The sequence below is a fragment of the Malaclemys terrapin genome, chromosome 7 (assembly GCF_027887155.1).
Source record: "Malaclemys terrapin pileata isolate rMalTer1 chromosome 7, rMalTer1.hap1, whole genome shotgun sequence".
In the NCBI taxonomy this organism is placed as follows: domain Eukaryota; kingdom Metazoa; phylum Chordata; order Testudines; family Emydidae; genus Malaclemys; species Malaclemys terrapin.
The window spans coordinates 43,904,267-43,929,275 of NC_071511.1; the positions used below are offsets into that span (position 1 = coordinate 43,904,267).

Sequence of the window (25,009 nt, forward strand, 5' to 3'; positions counted from 1 at the left end):
TTGGGAGTTGGGCATCTGAGTGCTAGAGACAAGCACGCTACTGCGAGCTGTTTTCAGGTAAACTTGCAGCTTTGGGACAAGTGATTCAGACCCTGGGTCTGTGTCTGGAGCCAGACGGGAGTGTCTGGCTCAGCAAGACAGGGTGCTGGAGTCCTGAGCTGGCAGGGAAAACAGAAGCAGGGGTAGTCTTTGCACATCGGGTGGCAGCTCCCAAGGGGGTTTCTGTGATCCAACCCGTCACAAAAGCAACATCTGTTTATTCTGAACCTTTCAATTAGTATCTCAGGTATCTCTGCTGTGGGAGATTATAGCATTGTCTGTGAACTTCTGCCCAAAGATCAGGGAGGGTGGAGGGGAACTGTGAACCCCCTGAACTCACACTGGGCCTATGGGTTCCCCCAAAGGAAGAATGAGGCAAGAGAGCTTAGGAGGAGGAAGAGGAGAGAAGTGAAAAGTAAAAACATGTCAGCTCTTAAATAAGTTTTGGACTTTCATTATGGTTCTCAATAATCACACTGCAGTAAGTAGCCAATCCTCTGGCACCCACATCATATTTAGCTCTACTCTCTTATGCAATAAACACATTGTGAGTGTTTACCTCCTCCTTGCCAACCACCTGTACAGATTGCCCTGTGATCATTACAAGTTTTGTAATGGAGGTGAGTTACCTAATCAAACACACACACACACACCTCTTTAATAGTGTGGTATTAACTGATGTTAAATCTCATGCTGTAGTATTTTCAGCATACGGTGTCCTATCTGATAAAGATGTCAGCTGGCAGCCCAGGGCTGCCCAGAGGATTCAGTGGGCCTGGGGTCTTCAGCGGCGGGGGGCCCCTGCCGCCGAATTGCCGCCAAAGACCCAGCACTTTGGCGGCAGGTCCCGGAGCGGAAGGACCTCCCCGCCACTGAATTGCCGCCAAAGACCCAGAGCGGAAGAAGCTCAGGGGGCCCGGGCCCCACGAGAGTTTTCCAGGGTCCCCGGAGTGAGTGAAGGACCCCACTCCAGGGCCTCCGAAAAACTCTCGTGGGGGCCCCTGGGGGCCCGGGGCAAATTGCCCCACTTGCCCACTCCCTCCCGGGCGGCCCTGTGGCAGCCAGGCTCAGGGCACAAGTAGATGTTGGCTAAATCCTGCAAATGGTCAATGAACAAGGTAGATTATATGTTTTCCTCACACTGCCCCTTGTATTTCATAGTTTCAAAGAAATATTAAACAGTGCCTAGTTGCAAGAGTTCCACCAAACAGAGTTCTAGAATATTGCACATTCATTTCCTTTTTTTGCATGTGCAGAACCACTGACAAAGGCTGAATTTCCTAATCCCCAGCTGTACTGATTGGGGAAAGAACACCTGTACTGATATTAGAATAGCTGCTTCCCACCTCACAGGCAAGAGTAAGATGGGTTTCAAAAAACTCTCTCCTTTTGCTCACCACCTTCTCCTTTCTTCTAGTTTAGTAAATTAAAACTAAATTTCCTTCACCCAGAGAACATCTCCCACATCCTCCCTACACATTTTCCCTAGTTCCAATGATATGAGCATATGAATTTACTTGATATTCTGAAGGATATGTCAATATCTCCTATGATTGCTGGAAGAATGAGTTTTTACAAGTTCTCAGAAGAGAATATGGAAAACTAAACTGGAAATGTTGGGCTGCTTTTTTAGGTTCCATGTTTGTCCAAAATGGAATAATCATCAAGCTAGAAAGAAACATCTGGAAACGCCATCTGGTTCCAGCCTCATCTCTAAGAAACAACTCCTAGGAGACCACATATTTGGCAGATATCCATGGGAAACATCTCCTATAAAACCAACCACAATCAGCTATAGTTTCATCTATTGGAAACATCTCCTGTGAGATGTTGTACCCTTCCTGCATGTCCATCAGGAAAAATCTCTACTATGAGACCTTATATAATCAACTGCAATATCATCAACTGAAAGGTTATACATCCTGATTCTACTGTGAACTTCCCAGATTAAGGACTGTCTTCTGTTTTGTACTGCTGTTGGCACATCACTGAATATAATAAAATAACTCATTTTACTACTTTCTCTGGTGTTTCTCTGTTTTCTTTCTAGTCCAGAAGAATCTGCCTTCTCCATTATGTGCTCTCTCTCTCTCTCTCTCAACATGATGGTGCTGAACCTGTAAGAATGCATGAGCTTTGGAAGCTGTTCTCACCCTCCATTTTTCCATTGCACTACAACTGTGTAGCATTGCAATATACTGGTTGAGCTGGACTATCAGCAAAGCAGTCTGAGGCCTGGTGAGAGGTGCGAATTTTGAATCACTGCATGAGAAGAGGAACCAGGGTTACCAAATAAATCCATCATCCCCAGTAAATGCACCCCATAAGCCAAATCCACTCCTCTCTCTCTTTCTTTACTGCAGCCCAGTGAACACAAATTAAACACACACCCTATGCCAAAAAATCTCATTTCCAGCAACCAAAATCAATTCAACTGCCTCCCACCACTAAAAGAAAAAACAAATACCTCACTCCCAACGACCAAAACCAATTCAACATTTCCTGCCCCTCTGCTGCACACCCCAGAGACCAAAACCAATACAATGTTCCCCCACAAAACTCACCCACTGTGACCAAATCCCATTTCTATTCTCCCCATAGCCACTGAAGGCTCCTCTTCATGGCCACGTTCTGGGCTACTTGAAACTCTTCATTGCTTCACCAGGTCTGAGGGAGCCATCACAGGCTTCTCACCCTGCTGCAGGGAGCTTCCTGAACCCAGCCACCTGCCAGACTCTTCAAATTCCCCATCAGGACTCAGTGGAGAGACAGGCAGCCCTTCACCACCACCCTCCTCAGGCTGCTGCAAAGATCCATTCTGCATACGGCTCAAGCAGCTTCATGCTCTGGCTCCAGCTCCCGCAGTGCATTCTGGGGTAATGTGAGGTGCTGGCGTCATGAATGCAGAGCAGCTACTGTTGCTTCCCAGCAAGTCCCCTACAGGAGGAAGAGAAGGGAGGGACTTATGGTTCTATATGATTTTAAAAACTAGGACTCTCCTTCAATATACAGAGGAGAATTTTAAAGACAGACACAGTCATTGAGTGACAGGGCCCTCCAAGAAATTTCCCAATAATCCTATGGGACAGTCCAGTCCTGGATCATTGGTGCACTGTGGCTTTGTTCACCCTCACCCAGTCAGCTGTCAGGTCATTGCATTATGGAACGTTGTAGCCTCCCCACATTCAGGATTGAACCCAGGTCCCATTTTGAGGAGGATTTGGAACAATCTTGTTAATTTAAAACAAAACCCTCACACATGTCCTGTATTTTAGAGTTGATAACTTGTATTAGTTCTGAAAATTAAGTCCTAACATTTGCCTCCCTAACAATCCCCTAATACTACAAAGCTTTGCCTCTGGGTAAATTTTGAAACTGGCTTCTGCAAGGGCTGAGATAGGAAATTATTCAAGAAATTAATATTTGAGATCTCTGCATGACTCTGCCTCTGCAAAGCCAATAGGGAAAGAGAGGGGATTGAGGATGGCCCACACTATAACATTACCAGCCTAAAGATCAAAGATTATGAGTCAGACCACACAAAATCATGAGATTGGCCAAAAATAATCATGCATTTTTTAAAAAGATTATTATATGTTTCTTTGATCTGTCTTGATTTTGTATCCCCCATGCCCACCCTCAGTGTGTGTGTGAGTGAGAGAAACAATTACTGTTGCACATACTTCCAAATTTATTATTGTGGAGAACAGATGATGTTAACTTGGAATTTTTTGATCTGAGCTGCTGTTCTAGGAGAAGTGTTAAACAAAATTGTATGATGGGGTATGTTGTGGAACAAAGACCAAAAAGAACATATGTAGTTGGGTCAGATGTGAAAGTAAGCCGGTCCGGTCCGTTATGGCGTACCGGTGAAAAGTGGCCGCCAGTACTGGCCCATATGCCGTGGCTTTAAGCGGGGTCCTTTGCCGCGGCAGCGCTTTAACATCGTTGCCCTTTTTGCCCCCCTGGAGCCCTAATGGGGAGTGGGGGCAAAAGAAGCAGCTGCCCCAGGGCCCGGTGATTTATGAGGGCCTGGGGCTCCGGCTGCTGCTCCCGGGCCCTTTAAAGCGCCGCTGGAGCCTCGGGCGGCACGGGCCAGGCAGCATGGATGGACTGGCTGGGGGATGCTGACCCCCCATCCCCACCCCTTCTGCCCGAGGCCCCGTCCCTTCTAGGAGCCGGAGCCGGCCCCCATACCGGTAAGTCTTGAATTTTACTTTCACCCCTGAGTTGGGTGCACAGAGATGGAGGTTTGGATTCTTTGATGGAAGCTCCCCCACTTGAAATGCTGAGGGGTTTTAATCAGAAGGGTCATTGGCTGGCTTTTGAGGAGAGAGGGAGCAGGATCACAGATGGGGGTGAGGAGCCAGTCTGTGGTCAGGAAGAGAAGCACTACCAAGCTCTGATCAGATGAGGCTTTTCCTTTGGCAGTAAGAAGAAGGGTTACCGAATGCTCTTGTGATGTTTGTTATGTTTAATCAGGTTGAATAAAAGTGTAATGGTTTTCCAAACCCTGAAGTTGAAGGTGTTGTCAATGCGTGCGTAGCAGAGTCCACTCACTTAATGCGAGCACCACCTGGTCAAGTGTGCGCATGTGTAACCCACACACTTCTTGGGTGTGGTGTTCTGTCCCGTCTAGAGCGAGAGAAAGAGAAAAGAAAAAAAAAAAAAAACAGTCTGCTGTACAGCCTTAGCTAACAGCCAGGTTGCTTTTAGCTCATGCTGTAGAAGCTCATGTACTAAGCTCCAGAGGTCCCCGCTTCAATCCTGCCCGGCGACAACCGGGGTCTGTCAGTGTTACACATGCCTGCAGTTTTTTCCCTCAGTTTCTTCACTCATGGTGCCCCCCATTGGCTGCTGCGTTCGTCAGATGGGTCTTTGGTGACTCAGCCCTCTGGCCAAGTCACACACAGTCCATATGTTAAACAAACCAAACCCTTCTGGGGTATATGGTCCAGCCAGGACAATCTCGCTGTCCTCAGTAATATCCTGCAGCCCTCCATGGGCTCAGTCCCTTAACAGTCCAACAGGTTCCATCATGGTACCCTCAGTTGGGTTCTGGCTACCTGACAAAGATTCCTGCTCTGGGATGGACTAACGCCCCAGGGCTTCCTTCCTAGAGTGCTAGTCCATCCCTCTGCCTTCCCTTGAGTCCTCAGTGACCCCAGCTCTCCAGCTGAGCCACTCCTCTTGAACTCAGTTCATGGACCCCAGCTCTCCCGCTGAGTCAGTCTCAGTTCGGCGCCTTTTCAGGGGTAACCCAGTTCCAGATATAGCAGTTCTCTGGGCCAGTTTAAACTCCCTTGCTCAGGGCTTAGCCACTTTCCCAGTGACTGTTTGGAAGGGAACCAAGCCCACCCACTACTCTGGGTCCCAATCTAGGGATACTATACGTAGCACCCATGTGCCACATCTCTTTAATTAACTACATTTCCCTGGGCCACTTCCCCATGGCCCTTATCTTTTTTGAGTCCCAACAACCGGCCAGGAACACTTTCCTTGCTCCCCTGGTCCCTACACACAGACTGAACATAGCGCCCTGCAGCTCCTTTTATATGCGCCTGCTTGGCCCCGATTGGCTGCTTCCCAGCAACCTCTTTCTGACTGGCTGTGTCCCATGCAGCCACTTTAGGCAGCTTGGAGGACTCAACTTCCCTTTTCTGGGGCAGGGTGTGGTAGGACCACAAGGTCTCCAGCAGGGGGCCTCCAGGCCTAGTACAGCCTGTTGGTTTGGAAAAAATCTGCAGGGCCCTTGGAGGTAGGAAAAGGAGCCAGAATCACCCCATATTTACAGGCAAATGGCCCTGGTGCAGGAGCTCTCACCCCAACATCTGCCCATCCCCTGCCCAGCAATTATTTCTGGCCCCCCAACTTCCAAATCAATCGTTTCCCCCAGGTCCCCACATCAGTTGGGACACCCAGCATTTCTGTGTGTCCCCCTCAAGCCCCATAAGTTCAGCTGACCTCTGATCCCCCTGGAGTTCTTTCATCTGCCCACCCAGGCTTGGCAGAGCTGCAGTGGGGTCCCCTCTCCCCCTTTCACCCCCTCTATCCATTCCCATGCCATGTTCTATGCAGGGGAGCGGAGGAGCTCTCCTGTTGCTCACAAGAGCAAAGAGGGAAGGAGGGAACGGAGCTCCCCTGAGCTGCTGGACTCTTTCTGCTGCTCCCTTCCCCGCCTGCTAAAATGGCTTCAGGCTGCAGAGGAGGGAGCTCTTCCTACAGCAGCTCTGACTGGTTGCTCTTCCCAGTCAGGCAGGCAGGCAGCCAGATGGGGATTTCCCCAGGGGGGTGGAACTTCTTGTGTCATCACAGATTGGGATGCACCCCCACCTCCTTCCTTACCCGAGCCTGGAGCCCCCTCCCTCACCCAAACTCCCTCCCAGAGCCTGCACCCCGCAGCCCTTCCTGCAGTCCAACCCCCTGCCCCAGGCTCAGCCCAGAGCCCCCTCCCACACTCCAGCCTGATAAAAGTGATTGGGGGTAGGGGAGAGCGAGCGACACAGGGAGGGGAGATGGAGTGAGTGGGGTGGGGCCTCGGGGAATGGGTGGGGCAGGGCAGAGGTGGGGCAAGGGTGTTTGGGTTTGTGTGATTAGACACTTGGCAACCCTAGTCTCCAACTTGCTGTATTGTTTTTTTCCACCTACATAGTGACACAATTTACATTTAACTCGCCTTCTCATTTAAAAATGGCACAGTAAACTGTAAAAAAGATATGCATGAGTTAGGACTGTCAATTAATCACAGTTAACTCACATGATTAACTCAAAAAAATTAATTGCGATTAAAAAAATTAATCGCAATTATTCGCAGTTTTAATCACACTGTTAAACAATAGAATACCGATTGAAATTTATTAAATATTTAGATGTTTTTTGTACATATATATTTTATTCTGTGTTGTAATTGAAATCAAGTGTATATTATTTTTATTACAAATATTTGCACTCTAAAAATGATAAACAAAAGAAATAGTATTTTTCAATTCACCTCATACAAGTACTGTAGTGCAATCTCTTTGTAATGAAAGTGCAATTTACAAATGTAAATTTTTTTGTTATGTAACTGCATTCAAAAACAAACCAATGTAAAACTTCAGTGCCCACAAGTCCACTCAGTCCCACTTCTTGTTCAGCCAATTGCTAAGAGAAACAAGTTTGTTTATATGTACAGGAGATAAGAAGAGGGCAGCATTATTTATAAAGTCACCAGAAAGTGAAAACAGACATTTGCATGACACTTTTCTAGCTGACATTGCAAGGTATTTATGTGCCAGATTTGCTAAACAAACATTCATATGCCCCTTCATGCTTCCACCACCATTCCAGAGGACATGCTTCCATGCTGATGATGCTCGTTAAAAAAATAATGCGTTAATTACATTTGTGACTGAACTCCTTGGGGGGAGAATTGTATGTCTCCTGCTCTGTTTTACCCGCATTCTTGCCATATATTTCATATTATAGCAGTCTCAGATGATGACCCAGCACATGTTGTTCATTTTAAGAACACTTTCACTGCAGATTTGACAAAACGCAAAGAAGGTACAAATGTGAGATTCTAAAGATAGCTACAGAACTCGACCCAAGGTTTAAGAATCTGAAGTGCCTTCCAAAATCTGAGAGGGATGAGGTGTGGCACATGCTTTCAGATGTCTTAAAAGAGCAACACCCCGATGCAGAAACTACAGAACTGAACCACCAAAAAAGAAAATCAATCTTCTACTGGTGGTATCTGACTCAGATGATGAAAATGAATATGCGTTGGTCCGCACTGCTTTGGATCATTATCAAGCAGGTCCCGTCATCGGCACGGATGCATGTCCTCTGGAATGGTGGTTGAAGCATGAAGGGATATATGAATCTTTAGTGCATCTGGCATGTAAATATCTTGAGATGCCTGCTACAACAGTGCCATGAGAATGCCTGTTCTCACTTGCAGGTAACATTGTAAACAAGAGGCGGGCAGCATTATCTCCTGCAAATGTGAACAAACTTGTTTGTCTGAGCAATTGGCTGAACAAGAAGTAGGACTGAGTGGACTTGCAGGATCTAAAATTTTACATTGTTTTATTTTTAATGCAGTTTTTTTATACATAATTCTACATTTGTAAGTTAAACTTTCATGATAAAGAGATTGTACTACAGTACTTGTATTAGGTGAATTGAAAAATACTATTTCTTTTGTTTATTTTGCAGTAAAAATCACTTTTGTAATCAAAAATAAATATAAAGTGAGCACTGTACACTTTGTATTCTGTGTTGTAACTGAAATCAATATATTTGAAAATGTAGAAAACATCCAAAAATATTTAAATAATGGTATTCTATTATTGTTTAACAATGCGATTAATCGCGATTAATGTTTTTTAATCGCTTGACAGCCCTAGCATGAACGTTTAAATAAAGAAGCACTGAAAACATGGACCAAACTATTTAGCATTGGCTTTCTTTTGGTGATATTTCAATCTCTTTGTTTGTCAGAGGTATTGCAAATACCATAGCAAAAATGTGTGTACCAGGAGTAAGGTGGGGGCTAGTGTTTTATAGCTACCTTGCCTCATTATAGTTAGAGCTGTGTCATGCCATTTACAGTGCTAAACCTCAGTCTCAGAAATTCTGTCTGCTCCAAAAATGTTTGTTTTATTTTGGGTTATTTTTAATTTAATCTACAATTTAGAATGAATTTACATTTCATGAAAATGACTAATGTTTCTCCTAGATAAAAACTTTTCACTGGGGAATTTCTAGAACAACAAATATACCTGAAGCCTTTTTGGGGCCTTATGTCAGTGCAATGTACAGCCAATTTAACACCTATCTGATCCTAGATATGTGCACTAGAAGAGCACCTCTAGATCTACAGCATTAAAACTAAAGCCTTCACGCTTGAAGTATTTAAGCCAATAAGTGTGCAAAACATTGGATATTTGATGATGTTAATTGAAGTTTAATAATTAATTTTCTTTTTTTCCCTCCTAGAAACATATGTTTGCTTTGCTGCAACCAACATAAGGTTTGCAGCCAGCATAAGAGATTTGCCTAGAAGCAGAGGAGTTTGTTTAAAAAGAAAAATATGCTATTAAAATTAAGAGTTTAGTAAATAAACTATCCTATACTCAACAGACTGCTTTAAATACAGCTCATACATATGTATAAGGGTGATAATTTATCAAGCACTTTACTAGGATCTCTGTGCAAATCTGGTACTAATGACCTATTGTAAAACTGTCAAACCAAAAGGTTTGCCCATAAAATATAGATACATTTATCTTCACACAGTTTTTTTGTTTCATTTGCAGGACAATTGATGGCATCACCTATCTTGGAAATAGGTAAGAGAAAGAAGCTGCCAAAAAGCAGTACGAGAAGGCGGTTTCACGTGGACATACTGCAGGTCTAGTCAAGTAAGACTCAGATCAGTGTGTACACCCTTATAGCATCGTTATTCACTTCCAGTCCCATAGGAAAAGTGTGTTCCTGTGTTTCATAGGAGTAATTTGAGAAGCCTATATTTGATATAAAAAAAGCAGTTACTTACCGTGGTTCTTTGAGAGGTGTTGTCCACACAGATTCCACTTCTGATGTGCAAGCACCACATGTATGTGAAATCGGATTATTTTTGGCTAGCAATGTCCACTGGGGCTGCCCTTGTGTCCTGGATATCCTCGCATCCTCACCCCAGGGCATAAAAGGCCAGAGCAGATTCAGCCATTCCTCCGCTCTTTTGCCAACATGGAATCCTATTGTTGATCGAGTCTGTATAAGCAAGGAAGGAGGGTGGATCTTGGAAATTGAACGAGCTCTAGCTTACCTGGGTGGATCTAACCTAGCGATCTAATCATAGGATCTAATACAGTTAGATACCCATTTAGACAAACTGGGTGGAAATGGTGGGACCCTTAACCCTATCTGCAAAGACTACAGACAGTGTGAGGAAGCAAAGATGATTATGATCATCCCTGTCTGTTGACATAATGTATGGCTGTGGGTGTTCCCCATTATCAGCTGGATCCCTGAAGCAAAAGTAGAAATGCTGTGCATGCGAGATATATGGCTCTGAATGCCAGGATATTTATGTGAATATGAGTTTTCTGGGGGGACCAGAGGCCTTGTGTTTGAAGGTGCTCCAGATGAGCTCCCATTTGAATGTGGAGGCATCCATCATCAATATCTTGGTAGGCAAAGGTGCAGAAAAGGATGCTCCACTGCACACGTGAAGCAGATCTTTACACTAATCTGATGAGGAGAAGACTTCTCGCAGGACCTTCATCTTCATGTCCATCTGGTGCTTGCTGGGTAAGTACACGGATTTCAGCCACCCTTGCAGATGGTTGAACTCTGGCATGCTGAGTGATGTAGATGCAGGAGGCCATGTGACTCAAAGGCTGCCTGAGGCATGCTCTTGCAGACATCTCTGGGTGAGCCTGCTGATTGATGAGATTCACTATGGTCTGGTACCTCACCTGCAGTAGATAAACTCTTGCTGACCTCAAATCTAACACACCTCCTATTCTCTACTTTGGGTTGGCAAAAGTGTGTTGTGGGTTTTTTTTTGGTTCATTGTTTATTTTTATCTTGAATCTCATTGTGGTGAAGAATCCTAAAATCACACAAACTCAGTTGGTCACCAGCTGGGGAAATTTTCCTAAGATCAGCCACTCATCCAGGCATGGGTCTTCCTGAATGCTGTGTTGTTTTAAGCTGGCTGTGATGAGGGACTTAGAGAATACTCTCAGTGCCATGAAGAGCCCAAAGACCAGCACCCTGTATTCGTAGAGAGTCTCCCACTATGAATCTTAAGTATTTTCTGTGTTCTGGATATACAGACAGCTGGGAATAAGTGTCCTGAAGCTTGAGAGCCAAAAACCAGTCATGAAGATGTAATGAGGGGATAATTGAGGCCAGATGACCATCCTGAACTTGAAATGAAAGTTGAATCTATTGAGATGTCTCAGGTCTAGAGTAGGACACCAGCCCCCCTTTTAATTTGGGATTAAAAAGTGATGGGGGTAGAACCCCTTACGTCTGCATTTCATGTATTCCAATGCTCTGAATTGCAGTATTCATTTTAGCAGTATCTCATGAGAGGGTTCCTGAAGGACGGGGAAAGGAAGGGACTGGAATTGGATAGAATACCCCTTGTTTGTAATTTCCAGGACCCAATGGTCTGATTATCATTTGGACCTCTTTAGGTATTCCAGAAGATTGGAACTGTGAAGCCCCGTGTATCACAATGGAAGTGGCTGTTGTATGTGGCACTGTATCAGAGACATCTAAAGCAGCCTGCAGAGATGTTTGGGCCACTAACCCTCTTTTAGACACTAGAGACTTTAGTTCTCCCTATGTTCCTAAGGAAACTGCTCTATGCATTGTGATATCTTGTCCCAGGACATATAGTTGTATTTTGACAGAAACATCTGATAATTCAAAATGTTCATTTGGACACTAGCCGAGGTTATTGGTGCCAAGGAGTTGGTACTAGGGAAGTGCACACCATGGTCACAGGCAGTACCATGAGGATACATTGACCATCCAGTGGTGCTAAGGCATCAGAGGATCCTGATGTGGGCCGTGAGCCACCTTTTGGCTGAGGGGCATAAGAGACAGAGATGTGTTTTGTTTTCTAATTTTGCTGGTCACTGGCAAGGGTGACCTTAACCTATGCTCACTCTGGGCGTGATGCTCTGCCTACTTCTTTCCAATGATGACTAGGTGAAGGAAGACTTGACTGCTCTGCCCGATTTAGTAGTGGAGGGGTTTTGATCCGTTTGATGAAGAATGAACATGGCAGCTTGATGCAGAGCTGCAGTTCACAGGAGCACTAGCCAAAAGTGACCATTCTGGCTTTTTGGGATCTTTCACCTCAGGCTCTGAAGAGGCCCTCAAGCACTGTATAAGACAGGGCTTGAGCTGGGTCTTCCTCTCTTGCTGCATTCTCTTGGAGAAGGAACAGCAGATCGATCATTTTCCAGGGATGTATCCTTGGCCAAGGCAGAAGTAGTACCTAGAATGCCCAGCATTGAGCAGGATAGCAGCCTCACAATAGGAGGCTATCCCTATGAGTCCTGAGTCCTAGCATCAAGGGTATGCCCAAACCTATTCTAAATTTTAGGGGGATGAGGGGTGTTGCCAATGGGCATAAACAAAAAACAACTATTAACCACTATTAACTACCCAAACAAAAGATCGTGTAGTAGTCAGAGTAAGTGAACACTAAAGGATTTCCGTCTTGCTGCCAGGATCAGTAAGAAGGAATGGAGGGACAGTTGGGCCTGTACCGCCCTGTATGCCCTCTGGTGGGAGGTGCAAAGACTATCCAGTGTGCAGATGCTGCCCCAGTGGACATTGCTATCCAAAAAGAATCTGATTTCACATGCATGGGACATGTGCACACCCAAGAGTGGAATCTGTGTGAACAATGACTCAGAGAAGAAACCATTTTTCTTATTCACCCTGATATGGCATTAATTTTGTAATTGACTCTGCATTTCCTTTTACCTGGGGACTTCAGCAAAGTGCCAAACTTGACAAACATTAATTGTGCCTCATCACACCACTGATATTTTCCTGCCTCATAGGGAGGTGTAAATTGAATAACATATTTGATTAGCATTGATCTGCTGAATCTAATATAGGCATTTATACTGAGAACCCCCCAACAGTATCTTAGTGCCCATTTGACAAGATGAATGTTTTTAAATACCACGTGGCAATTATTTGACTGTTGGATGTATGATTGTGTGAAATGGTGTCAAGAGACCAAATTTAATCTCATTCCAGCCATTCAGTGGTTGGATTTAAACTTTGTTCTCTGTGCTTTGGCCATTTTATTGTCATGCCTAACTCATTTTGGGAATTGGTATTCTATCCTATTCAGGTCTTCTACCACATGCATCTCTGTGTTATCTATATAGTCATTGCAAAAAGAGGTGTGCATTTACAATTAGACAGGTAACTTGAGATCGCTATCTTGGTTTAAAAATCCTAGTGGAGACATGGCACAGGTAGTGTTTAGCTTGGTGTAGGTAGTTGAGGTCAACCCCAGATGAGGGGAAGGATATACCTGACCTCAGCTAGCTAGGTCAATCTTATATCTTCCTGTCTGGGGTTGACCTTGATGAGTTACATCAAAGTAAAAATGACCTGTGCCTTGTCTCCACTAAGTTTCTACATCAAGACAGCTATTTCAATGTAAAAACACATCTATTAGAATTCTTTGAGGGTGTTAACAAGCATGTGGACAAGGGTGATCCAGTTGATATAGTGTACTTAGACTTTCAGAAACCCTTTGACAAGGTTCCTCACCAAAGGCTCTTAAACAAAGTAAACTGTAATGGGACAAGAGGAAAGGTCCTCTCATGGACCAGTAACTGGTTAAAATATAGGAAAAAAGAGTAGAAATAAATGGTCAGTTTTCAGCATGGAGAGAGGTAAATAGTGGTGTCCCCCAGTCCTTTTCAGTATATTCATAAATGATCTGGGAAAAGGGGTAAACAGTGAGGTGGCAAAATTTGCAGATGATACAAAACTACTCAAGATAGTTAAGTCCAAAGCAGACTGCGAAGAGTTACAAAGGTCTCTCACAAAACTGGGTGAGGAGACAACAAAATGGCAGAAGCCCTCTATACCAACATTCCACACAAAGATGTACTACAAGCCATCAGGAACAGTATCCCCTGTAATGTCACAGCAAACCTGGTGGCTGAACTTTGTGACTTTGTCCTCACCCACAACTATTTCATATTTGGGGACAATGTATACCTTCAAGTCAGTGGCACTGCTATGGGTACCCGCATGACCCCACAGTATGCCAACATTTTTATGGCTGACTTAGAACGCTTCCTTAGCTCTTGTCCCCTAATGCCCCTACTCTACTTACGCTACATTGATGACATCTTCATCATCTGGACCCAGGGAAAAGAAGCTCTTGAGAAATTCCACCATGATTTCAACAATTTCCATCCCACCATCAACCTCAGCCTGGACCAGTCCACACAAGAGATTCACTTCCTGGACACTACAGTGCTAATAAGCGATGGTCACATAAACACCACCCTATACCGGAATCCTACTGACCTCTATACTTACCTACATGCCTCCAGCTTTATCCAGACCACACCACATGATCCATTGTCTACAGCCAAGCTCTAAGATACAACCACATTTGCTCCAACCCCTCAGACAGAGACAAATACCTACAAGATCTATTAAGCATTCTTAAAACTACAGTATCCACCTGCTGAAGTGAAGAAACAGATTGACAGAGCCAGAAGAATACCCAGAAGTCACCTACTCCAGGCAGGCCCAACAAAAAAGTAATAGAACGCCACTAGCTGTCACCTTCAGCCCCCAAATAAAACCTCTTCAGCGCATCATCAAGGATCTACAACCTATCCTGAAGGACGATCCCTCACTCTCACAGATCTTGGGAGACAGGCCAGTCCTCGCTTATAGACAGCCCCCCAACCTGAAGCAAATACTCACCAGCAGCCACACACCACACAACAAAAACACTAACCCAGGAACCTATTCTTGCAACAAAGCCAGTTGCCAACTCTGTCCACATATCTATTCAGGGGACACCATCATAGGACCTAATCACATCAGCCACACTATCAGAGGCTCGTTCACCTGCACATCTACCAATGTGATATATGCCATCATGTGCCATCAGTGCCCCTCTGCCATGTACATTGGCCAAACCGGACAGTCTCTACGCAAAAGAATAAATGGACACAAATCAGATATCAAGAATTAACACATTCAAAAACCAGTCGGAGAACACTTCAACCTCGCTGGTCTCTCAATTACAGATCTCAAATTGCAATACTCCAACAAAAAAACTTCAAAAACAGACTCCAACGATAAACTGCAGAATTGGAATTTATTTGCAAAGTAGACACCATTAAATTAGGCTTGAATAAAGACTGGGAGTGGATGGGTCATTACACACAGTAAAACTGTTTTCCCATGCTAATTTTTCCCCCTCTGCTATTCACACCTTCTTGTCAACGGTTGGAAATGGGCCATCCTGATTATCACCAGAAAAGTTTTTTTTCTTCTGTTGATAATAGCTCACCTTAATTAATTACCCTCATTACAGTTGGTCTGGCAACACCCATTTTTTCATGTTCTCTGTGTATATATATTTTCCTACAGTATATTCCACTGCATGCATCCGATGAAGTGGGTTTTAGCCCATGAAAACTTATGCTCAAATACTTTTTTTAGTCTAAGGTGCTACAAATACTCCTTGTTCTTTTTGCTGATACAGACTAACATGGCTACCACTCTGAAAAATGGCAGATGAAATTCAATGTTGATAAATGCAAAGAAATGCACTTTGGAAAACAATCCCAACTATACATATAAAATTATAGAGTCTAAATTAGCTGTTACCACTAAGGAAAGAGATCTTGGAGTCATTATGGATAGTTCTCTGAAAACACCCAGTCAATGTGCAGCAGCAGTCAAAAAAGCTAACAATGTTAGGAACCATTAGGAAAGGGATAGATAAGACAAAAAAATATCAAAATATCTCTATATAAATCTGTGGTACGCCCACATCTCGAATACTGCATGAAGACCCGGTTGCCCCATCTCAAAAAAGATATATTGGAATTGGAAAAGGTTCAGAGAAAGACAACAAAAATTATTAGGGGTATGGAACAGCTTCTGTGTGAGGAGAGATTAAACAGCCTGGAACTTTTCAGCCTGGAAAAGAGGAGACTAAGGGGGATATGATAAAATCATGACTGGTGTGGAGAAAATGAATAAGGAAATGTTATTTACTCCTTCACATAACACAAGAACTAGGGGTCATCTAATTAAATTAATAGGCAGCAGGTTTAAAACAAAAAGAAGTACTTCTTCACATAATGCACAGTCAACCTGTGGAACTTGTTGCCAGAGGATGTTAAGGCCAAAACTATAACTGGGTTAAAAAAAGTTTCAGAGTAACAGCCGTGTTAGTCTGTATCCGCAAAAAGAAGAACAGGAGTACTTGTGGCACCTTAGAGACTAACAAATTTATTAGAGCATAAGCTTTCGTGGGCTGTAGTCCACGAAAGCTTATGCTCTAATAAATTTGTTAGTCTCTAAGGTGCCACAAGTACTCCTGTTCTTCTTTTTGGGTTAAAAAAAGAACTAGATAAGTTCCTGGAGGATAGGTCCATCAGTGGCTGGTCAGGGATGGAACCCCATACTCTGAGGGCACGTCTTCACTACTCGCTGGATCGGTGGGTAGCAATCGATCTATTGGGGATCGACTTATCGCGTCTAGTGAAGACGCGATAAAATCGATCCCTGATTGCTCTGCCATCTACTCTGGAAATCCACCGCAGCAAGAGGCGGAAGCGGAGTCGATGGCGGCGTGGCAGTGGTCGACTCACCGCCATCCTTACAGCCAGGTAAGTCAACCTAAAATATGCAACTTCAGCTACGCTATTCACGTAGCTGAAGTTGCGTATCTTAGGTTGACCCCCTCCCCCTGTAGTGTAGACCTAGCCTGAGTGTCCCTAGCTTCTGTTTGCCAGAAGCTGGGAGTGTAAGACAGGGGATGGATCACTTGATGATTGCCTGTTCTGTTCATTTCCTCTGAAGCACCTGGTGTTGGCCACTGTCAGAATACTGGATACTGCACTAGATGGACCATTGGTCTGACACAATGTGGCCGTTCTTATATTATTATCTATATCTGTAGTGAAGACAAAGCCTGAGTGTCTTCCAGTAGGGCTTTAAGTGATGTGACTGGTACCCGTCACTGCTGGAGAAGCAGTTTGCTGCTCTCCAAGAATCTCATAGCTTTTCACCATGTATTTAAGTCATACAGACTGACATACAGCAACAGTCTCACATTAAGAAGACTCCCTGGTTTCCCTATCTAGACACAGAGTGGGTGTGACATAGGGCAGCATCAGAGAAAGCTTCCCCACATTGTTCCATCAATGTTTCAACTCTGCCATGGAGCAACCACCTCTTGTCAGGGTAGCTCAGTTTCCATAATTATTTAATCCTTGATGCCTGAAAAGAGGCTGCTAAATCTAGTGCGAGTTTTTGTGATGTAGACACATGTCCATTAACAACTAGGCTAATGCAACCTGCCCCATTTACACAGAGCACCAAAGAGCTATTGATTTCAAAATTGGCTTTTGGTTACTACTACTCACTTGAGCCAAATTCAAATCAATATCCTAGGGCAATGGTTCTCAACCAGAGGTATGTGTACCCCTGGGGGTACAGAGAGGTCTTCCAGGGGTACATCAACTCATCTAGATATTTGCCTAGTTTTACAACAGGCTACATAAAAAGCACTAGCAAAGTCGGTACAAACTAAAATTTCATACAGACAAAACGAGAAAGTAAGCACTGTGTCAATAATAGTGTGCTGTGACACTTGTATTTTTATGTCTGATTTTGTAAGCAAGTAGTTTTTAAGTGAGGTGAAACTTGGGGATACACAAGACAAATGCAACTCCTGAAAGGGGGACATAGTCTGGAAAGGTTGAGAACCACTGTCCTAGGGCGTAGCCTCTAACCACTGGATCCCACAAGGTGCTGAGCACTCCTGTGAGATGCCGAGCACCCTCAACCCATACTGACTGCAATGCACCTATTAGGCTGAAGCTCCAAATTCTCAGTGCTTTCTAGTTCACACTATGAAATCTCTCGTAATAAGCTGGCCAATCCAAGTTACTTTCAAGGAATGTCTAGTCAAAATACCTACTGCTGTGTAGGTCAGAATTGAAACTGTAGTTTTAGGCATGTTAAAAACTATAAGAGCATTATTCATATTGATTCTTAAAACAAATGAAACCAGGGAAAAGATTTAATGCTTGTAGTGTGACAGCAATTTCTTATTGATAAGAAAAAGCATCCAGGGGATTCTTATATTGGTGTTTTTCTGATTTGTAGTTATTGTGCTTAACATTTCTAGGGTCTCTGGGAGAAAAACTGAAAAGTTCACTGTTTCAGTCAACATTGCAGCAGCCAGCAAAGTCACTTTTGAGCTCACCTATGAGGAGCTTTTGAAACAGCACTTGGGAAAATATGAGATGTTGATTAAAGTAAAACCGAAGCAGCTAGTCAAACAATTTCAGGTAAATTGCTCTGGGATTTCATTTATATTCAGCAGCGTTTATACAGAGCAGTTAAAAACTCTAGTAGAAACAGTGGGCGAAGAAGGGCACTGCTCCTAGGTAATGCCAGCTAAGTATATATTTATATACTAAGCTGTGTGCTCCAGGAGATAAATCCATTTACCACTAATAAAGGTGAGTACAAGAACAAATAACTAATGTTTCAGCTGTCTGAGCAGCCTTTATCAAAGGCTTTCTGTTCATTTTTTCCACACAGCTGTTGCAAAACAATATGAAACAGGAAGTTATTGTAATGCATTGACAAATGCATGTGATCAAGGTTCCTTCCTGTGGCTGGTTCCAGTGATTATACAGCCTGCTGTGTTTGCTTAAGCTTGATTTATACTGACAACTGTGGTGGCCACAGTTTATGCTGATTATTCCACGGCAATTGCACCCAACCATTACAACATCCAGGACCGTGTTGTCAATTCACAGGGGCATGAGACCAGTCTTAATTTGCACATGAATTATCATATATTTTAAAATCAATAATTGCAGCCACAATATTTTGTCCACGTCCAAGTATCTATAATATCTATCTTTTTAATAGAAAATGCTAGTTTTTCTAGTTCAACACTAAAACCCATGCATGATCAGTGGATTGATGCTGCATTGAATCAGCTATAGGTTGTATTTCTGTCCTGGTCCAGTTGCTGGTGAAGGGATGGGGAAGGTGCTATCCCTTCTTATTCTTGGCCTGTTAGCCAAGAGTTTTCTGTGTGGGCCGTGCAACCCAAAAAATATCCCTGACCATCAGTTAACTGAGAAGGGACCCAGCCCTTCTCAAGTCCCATTAGAACAGCAGAGTGGAAGAGGCTTTCCCCAGATGCCCTCTCTCCACTGCTGTAGCTGATATATATGGTAGTTGGGCACAGAGTTGTACACTCTGCTTTGAGGAGGAGTTGCAGTTTGGCAGCTGCATAAGCACTAAATCAGGGGTGCCAAAACTTTTCCTCTCACACTCCCCCCCCTTACCAGTACTGGAATGTGACCACGCCCCCAGGCCAAGGGCCAGGAGCAGGGTCCGGGAGTTCCAGCCGGGTGGTGCTCCCTCCCTACCCCTGCGTGGGGGCTGTCCCAGGCCCTGCCGTGCCCCTCTAGTGGGGAACGCCCCACAGTTTGGGGATCACTGCACTAAATAGCTGCCTCAAAGGCAGTTATTGGGACTGGCACAAGCAGCTGCAGTGCCCAGACAGCCCACTCAGCTCCTGAAGGCTCTGCTCACTGGATCCACCATCATCCTCACTTTGCCCCCTTACAAACTCCCCTGGTCTGCCCACAGAGTTGCTCGCGCTAAACATCCTTTACACACAGCCTGCTATGTGATTCCACCCTCCAATGTCTGGCCTACTAATTGTTTTCACAAAATATTTCAGATTGAGGCAAACATCTTTGAGCCACAAGGTATCAGTGAGCTAGAAGCACTTGGATCATTTATCAAGAATGATCTGACTCAGACCATTGAAAAATCTCTCTCTGGAAAAAAGGTATAACTTTTTCTCACCTTAATGGAGAATACATGTGTTAAACTTGTTGAGACACTGCACTTTTTTCATGAGAATAATAAACCCTGGTGCTGTCCCTGGAAATGCAGAATCTAACTGATGAGTTGTCACTGGCTTCTCATCTGGATTCATTTGCTCTCAAAGAACTTCTGCTTTTTGCATTCTGTACCAGTCTGGCCATAAGCACAACAAGCAATCCAGTGACTACTTTAGGCCCTGCAAGGTTTGCATCTTTTAGGTCAGCCTGACCTCCCTACAGCAAAGAATTGAGAGGAAGCAATGGATAGCCTGATTTACTTACACACAAATATGGACACACACACCAGAAGGTTGCCAGTCTTGTCTGAGGCCATACAAAGCATGAGATTAGCCTTGATTACGTATGCAAGAAAAATCAAACCATACATCTGTTGTGTCCTTTGCTCTTTACACAACATACATAATATGAAGGAAGCACAGAGGCATGAAGGAAGCACAGAGGGTCCAAATAACCATGTCTATTAAGTGCATATAACACTCAAGGCCTCGCTACATATATACACTGCTGCTGCAGCAAGGTTCTGGTGGCTTCTGAAACATAGAAGACAGGGAGGACTAGAAGAGGATTTCACAAATTATATATTAGGTCATATACCTCTAAATTATGTATACATATATAACACATAATGTATATATATTAATTATATATAAATAAATGATATATCTTGACTTTAGCAAAGCTTTTGATACAGTCTCCCACAGTATTCTTGCCAGCAAGTTAAAAAAGTATGGATTGGATGAATGGACTATAAGGTGGATAGAAAGCTGGCTAGATTGTTGGGCTCAACGGGTAGTGATCGACGGCTCAATGTCTAGTTGACAGCCGGTATCAAGCGGAGTGCCCCAGGGGTCAGTCCGGGGGCCGGTTTTGTTCAATATCTTTATTAATGGTCTGGATGATGGGATTAATTGCACCCTCAGCAAGTTCGCAGATGACACTAAACTGGGAGGAGTGGTAGATATGCTGAGAGGGTAGGGATAGGGTCTAGAGTGACCTAGACAAATTGGAGGATTGGGCCAAAAGAAATCTGATGAGGTTCAACAAGGACAAGTGCAGAATCCTGCACTTAGGAAGAAAGAATCCCATGCACCTCTACAGGCTGGGGACTGACTGGCTAAGCAGCAGTTCTGCAGAAAAGGACCTGGGGATTACAGTGGACGAGAAGCTGGATATGAGTCAGCAGTGTGCCCTCATTGCCAAGAAGGCCAACGGCATATTGGGCTGTATTAGTAGGAGCACTGCCAGCAGATTGAGGGAAGTGATTATTCCCCTCTATTCAACATTGGTGAGGCCACACCTGGAGTATTGCGTCCAGTTTTGGTCCCCCCACTACAGAAGGGATGTGGACAAATTGGAGAGAGTCCAGTGGAGGGTAATGAAAATGATTAGGGGGCTGGGGCACATGACTTACAAGGAGAGGCTGAGGGAACTGGCATTATTTAATCCGCAGAAAAGAAGAGTAAGAGGGGATTTGATAGCAGCCTTCAACTAGCTGAAGGGGGGTTCCAAAGAGGATGGAGCTCGGCTGTTCTCAGTGGTGGCAGATGACAGAACAAGGAGCAATGGTCTCAAGTGGCAGTGGGGGCGGGTCTAGGTTGGATATTAGGAAACACTATTTCACTAGGAGGCTGGTGAAACACTGGAATGGGTTACCTAGGGAGGTGCTGGAATCTCCATCCTTAGAGGTTTTTAAGGTCTGGCTTGACAAAGCCTTGGCTGGGATGATTTAGTTGGTGTTGGTCCTGCTTTGAGCAGGGGGTTGGACTAGATGACCTCCTGAGGTCTCTTCCAACCCTAATATTCTATTTTTCTAATTTCTATACATCACAATACCTCAAAATTGTGTTTTTCCCAAGATACATTTGAAGCACCTTGTAGTGGAGACAAGCTTATGCTCTAATAAATTTGTTAGTCTCTAAGGTGCCACAAGTACTCCTGTTCTTCTTTAAGCTTGATACAATGATCCAAGCACAGGATGTACAGGTAGGAGGATGGGATATGTGGCAAATCTTTTGGTGGATTACTGTTAAGGAGAGGTGTCTTTTTTGCTTTTATTATTGGTAATCCATGAAAATTTATCTGTACATTTCATGCCTAGAGTACTGTATTGCAATAATAAATTGCAATCATGTCTAAGTCTTAAAGTAATGAGTTGTGCTGCTTTCCGCATTTAATAAATTACAAGGAAGAAGGCAAATATATATGATGATTATGAAAATTCAGTATTTACATATCTTACTGGATACAATAGTTGGATATATTTTGGGAAATTATGTGGTAGAAAAATATATTTCACTTTACTTTTTCTGTAATTTTATAAAATTTTGGATTCTAATCTACTGCTTTTCAGGGCCATGTGTCTTTCAAGTCAACTATTGATCAACAGCAAACCTGTGAGAACTGCTCGACATCTTTCTTGGATGGAGGTTTTACTATAAAATATGATGTGAAAAGAGACTATGCAAGCAATTTACAGGTAGATTCAATGGTGATTTGGGGGAGGGAGGGGTGTTAAAGCCCTAATCCTGCAAAGTCCCACTGAGTTCACATGTGTAATGTTAATTATATGTTTAAGTCTTTTCTGGTCAGCTCCTATATTTTGTGCAGGTGATATGCACAACCTGCATGTTCTCATCTGCATAATGTTCTTTGTTTTTCAGATTATCAGTGGATACTTTGTGCATTTTTTTGCACCTGTGAATCTCCCCAGGGTGCCCAAGAATGTGATTTTTGTAATAGACATTAGTCACTCAATGTTGGGTCAAAAAAATGGAACAGGTAACTTACCAGAAACTTGAGCATAAAAAAGGATGCTCCTTGGCACAGCACAGTTCTTAAAATAAAATAAGCAGGATTAATCAATTTCAAACAAAGTTGCAGAGTTTATTTTTATTACTTAAGAGTGATCTGTGAGGACTGAGGTTGCAGATGTTCTTTCCCAACCTGATTCATAAACCACCCTAGCTAGTACTTTACTATCGCTCAAAATGCCATAAAGCTCTTTTAACGACCAGCACGCAACTGTTGGTAGGTTGTTCTATTATACTCTGCTTCACCTCCAGTCAGCTAAGCAACTGTATCATGGTAATAAATCCTAACAAGACAAAACACTATCTGAGGTTGCACAGGTGGATTATGTATATTCTACAGTTTTAAAAGTCACTTGCTTTGCCAGAAGAATTCTGAAATGAAAAGAGGCGTTTTATGCGCTCCTTATATCCTTACCCAGAATGCTCTTCCAATCTAGGATTAACTCCGTAATTAATACTTTCCAGCTCTCAGCCATTTCATATCTGAGGTCTGGTATCGGAACTTTGGCAACAATCTGAATTGGGCTATCCAGGCATGCTGACTCCGTTCATGTCTATGCTCTGCAAGCCTGAACTGCATGGATATTCTTTCCCAGTTTTAGCCATTTTATATCTTTGTGTCTGAATTCCTCTTTAGGCCCATGCTAATGTTGTGACCATAGTGTAAGGTTTGCCTTTTTTGCTGAGGCATTTGGGAAGGAGCTAGAAAGAACATAAGATAGGATGTTTGCTCATCTGGGAGTTGTAATGTAGTGGAGTCATGTTGGGAATGAATTATTGTTGCAGGCACTGGAGTTTAGCAGTTCAGTGTAATTGTTGGTTGTGTTTGTCATTATTGCAAAAGGCATTCAGAGCAGGGGATGAACACTCCTAGCATGTGTGTTAAAAACTGAAATAAGTACATACATTGTAATACCAGGCTATTGCTCGAACTGGTTGGGAATTTTTCAGCAAAATGTTTTTAATTCAAAACTGCTTATTCATCTAACCTGAAACTTTCCACGGGAAAAGGTTGGTTGTGACAAATTTCCTATTCTGAAAAAAAACTTGGAAATGTTTTGAAATTGTCAAAACTTCCTATTTTTGACATTTTTGAAATGTGAGGTTCTTTGTTTGGTTCAAAATTTCAGTTAATTTATAGTAAAAATAAATAATTAAAATTATTTTGATTAGCCTTTTTAATTTAGAAGATTTTGATATTATAGATATTAAACATTTTGACTGACCGAAACCAATGGTTTTTTTCCTCAGATTATTGGTTTGTGAACATTTGAGATTTTTGACTTTCTGTCACAATTTGGAACATGAAAATTTTTCAAAATCTCAAAAATTTTCTCAGAAGAAAACTAACTCTTTTAGCTGGCAGCAGCAGAATGTTGTTATCCCATAAGCGGGGAATAGGTTGCTGGGACCATCTGTTGGATCTGGATGGGTGGCTGAGGTGGGGAGAACAGGTCAGTCCTTTCTTTTCTTCCCCAACCCCCAGTAGTTTGGGGAACTCCTGCACCATATAATGCCCAAAGAGTCGGGGGATGGACTGCTAGGGTCATTTGCTGGGTCTGGAGAGAATATGGTTGGGAGAACAGGAGCCCGGCCAAGCTCTTCCCCACCTAACCCACCCCCACACTCACCTCTGCTACAGCTGCTCTTGCAGTTTGCAGAGTTTCCTGTACAGTGAGGGAACCATGAGCCCATCTTTTTATAATGGTTAGGTATTATTTTGGCAGACTGCCAGATTTTTAATTTGCTACTGAGAGAAAGGAAATGACCATTTTCAACAGTTTATAATTACTGGTACATCTTCACTGCAGAACTAGCTTAGACCACGTGAGCAGTATCTGGGTTAACCTAGTCCATGTCTGAGCAGCCACAGGCTGCAAAACCATACCTGAGCTACTGAGTCCTCACTGGTATTGCACTACCCCTTGTGTGTTGCTAGGACTTCTGGAGATATATCCCATCATTCTTTGTGCTGCAGGAAGCTGAGCTGCTCTATGATCCTTTACCGGTGAATTGTGCAAAAACTTGTCTGTCCTGAGCACATGTAGGGAATTGTGGGAAGGTATTGGAGGACTATTGGCACTCAAGTGGTTTAGCCTGCATCCTCACTGCAAAGTGAGGATGAGTGAAAGCAGCATCCAGACTCTAACCTATACCCTAGCCGGGACAACTAGCCCAGGTTTAAAGCACCAGGAAGCTTGGGTGAGAGGTCTTTGTATATGGATGGGAGGGTGTGAGGGAGTACGGAGTAACACCGAGGTAAGAGCCCTGGTTAACTCTGCAGTGAAGACATACCTTAAGATACCTAAATGGAATGTCATGAGACCAATGAAAGGCATCTCTCTAGCCTGAACACTGTTTCCCTGCCAAATTGCAAAGTTCTTCAGCAAACAATGGAGGCAGGAGAGCATCTCAAAAAAGGTTGCAAGAATATCTTCTTATGGAAAGCATCAGGTAATTTAAGTATAGGGG

At 43.5% G+C, this 25,009-nt stretch overlaps 1 pseudogene; it reads left to right on the forward strand.

Annotated features, from left to right (window-relative positions):
* The window catches only part of LOC128840324 (inter-alpha-trypsin inhibitor heavy chain H3-like), a 96,732-nt pseudogene that overhangs the window by 50,647 nt on the left and 21,076 nt on the right, over nt 1-25,009 (forward strand).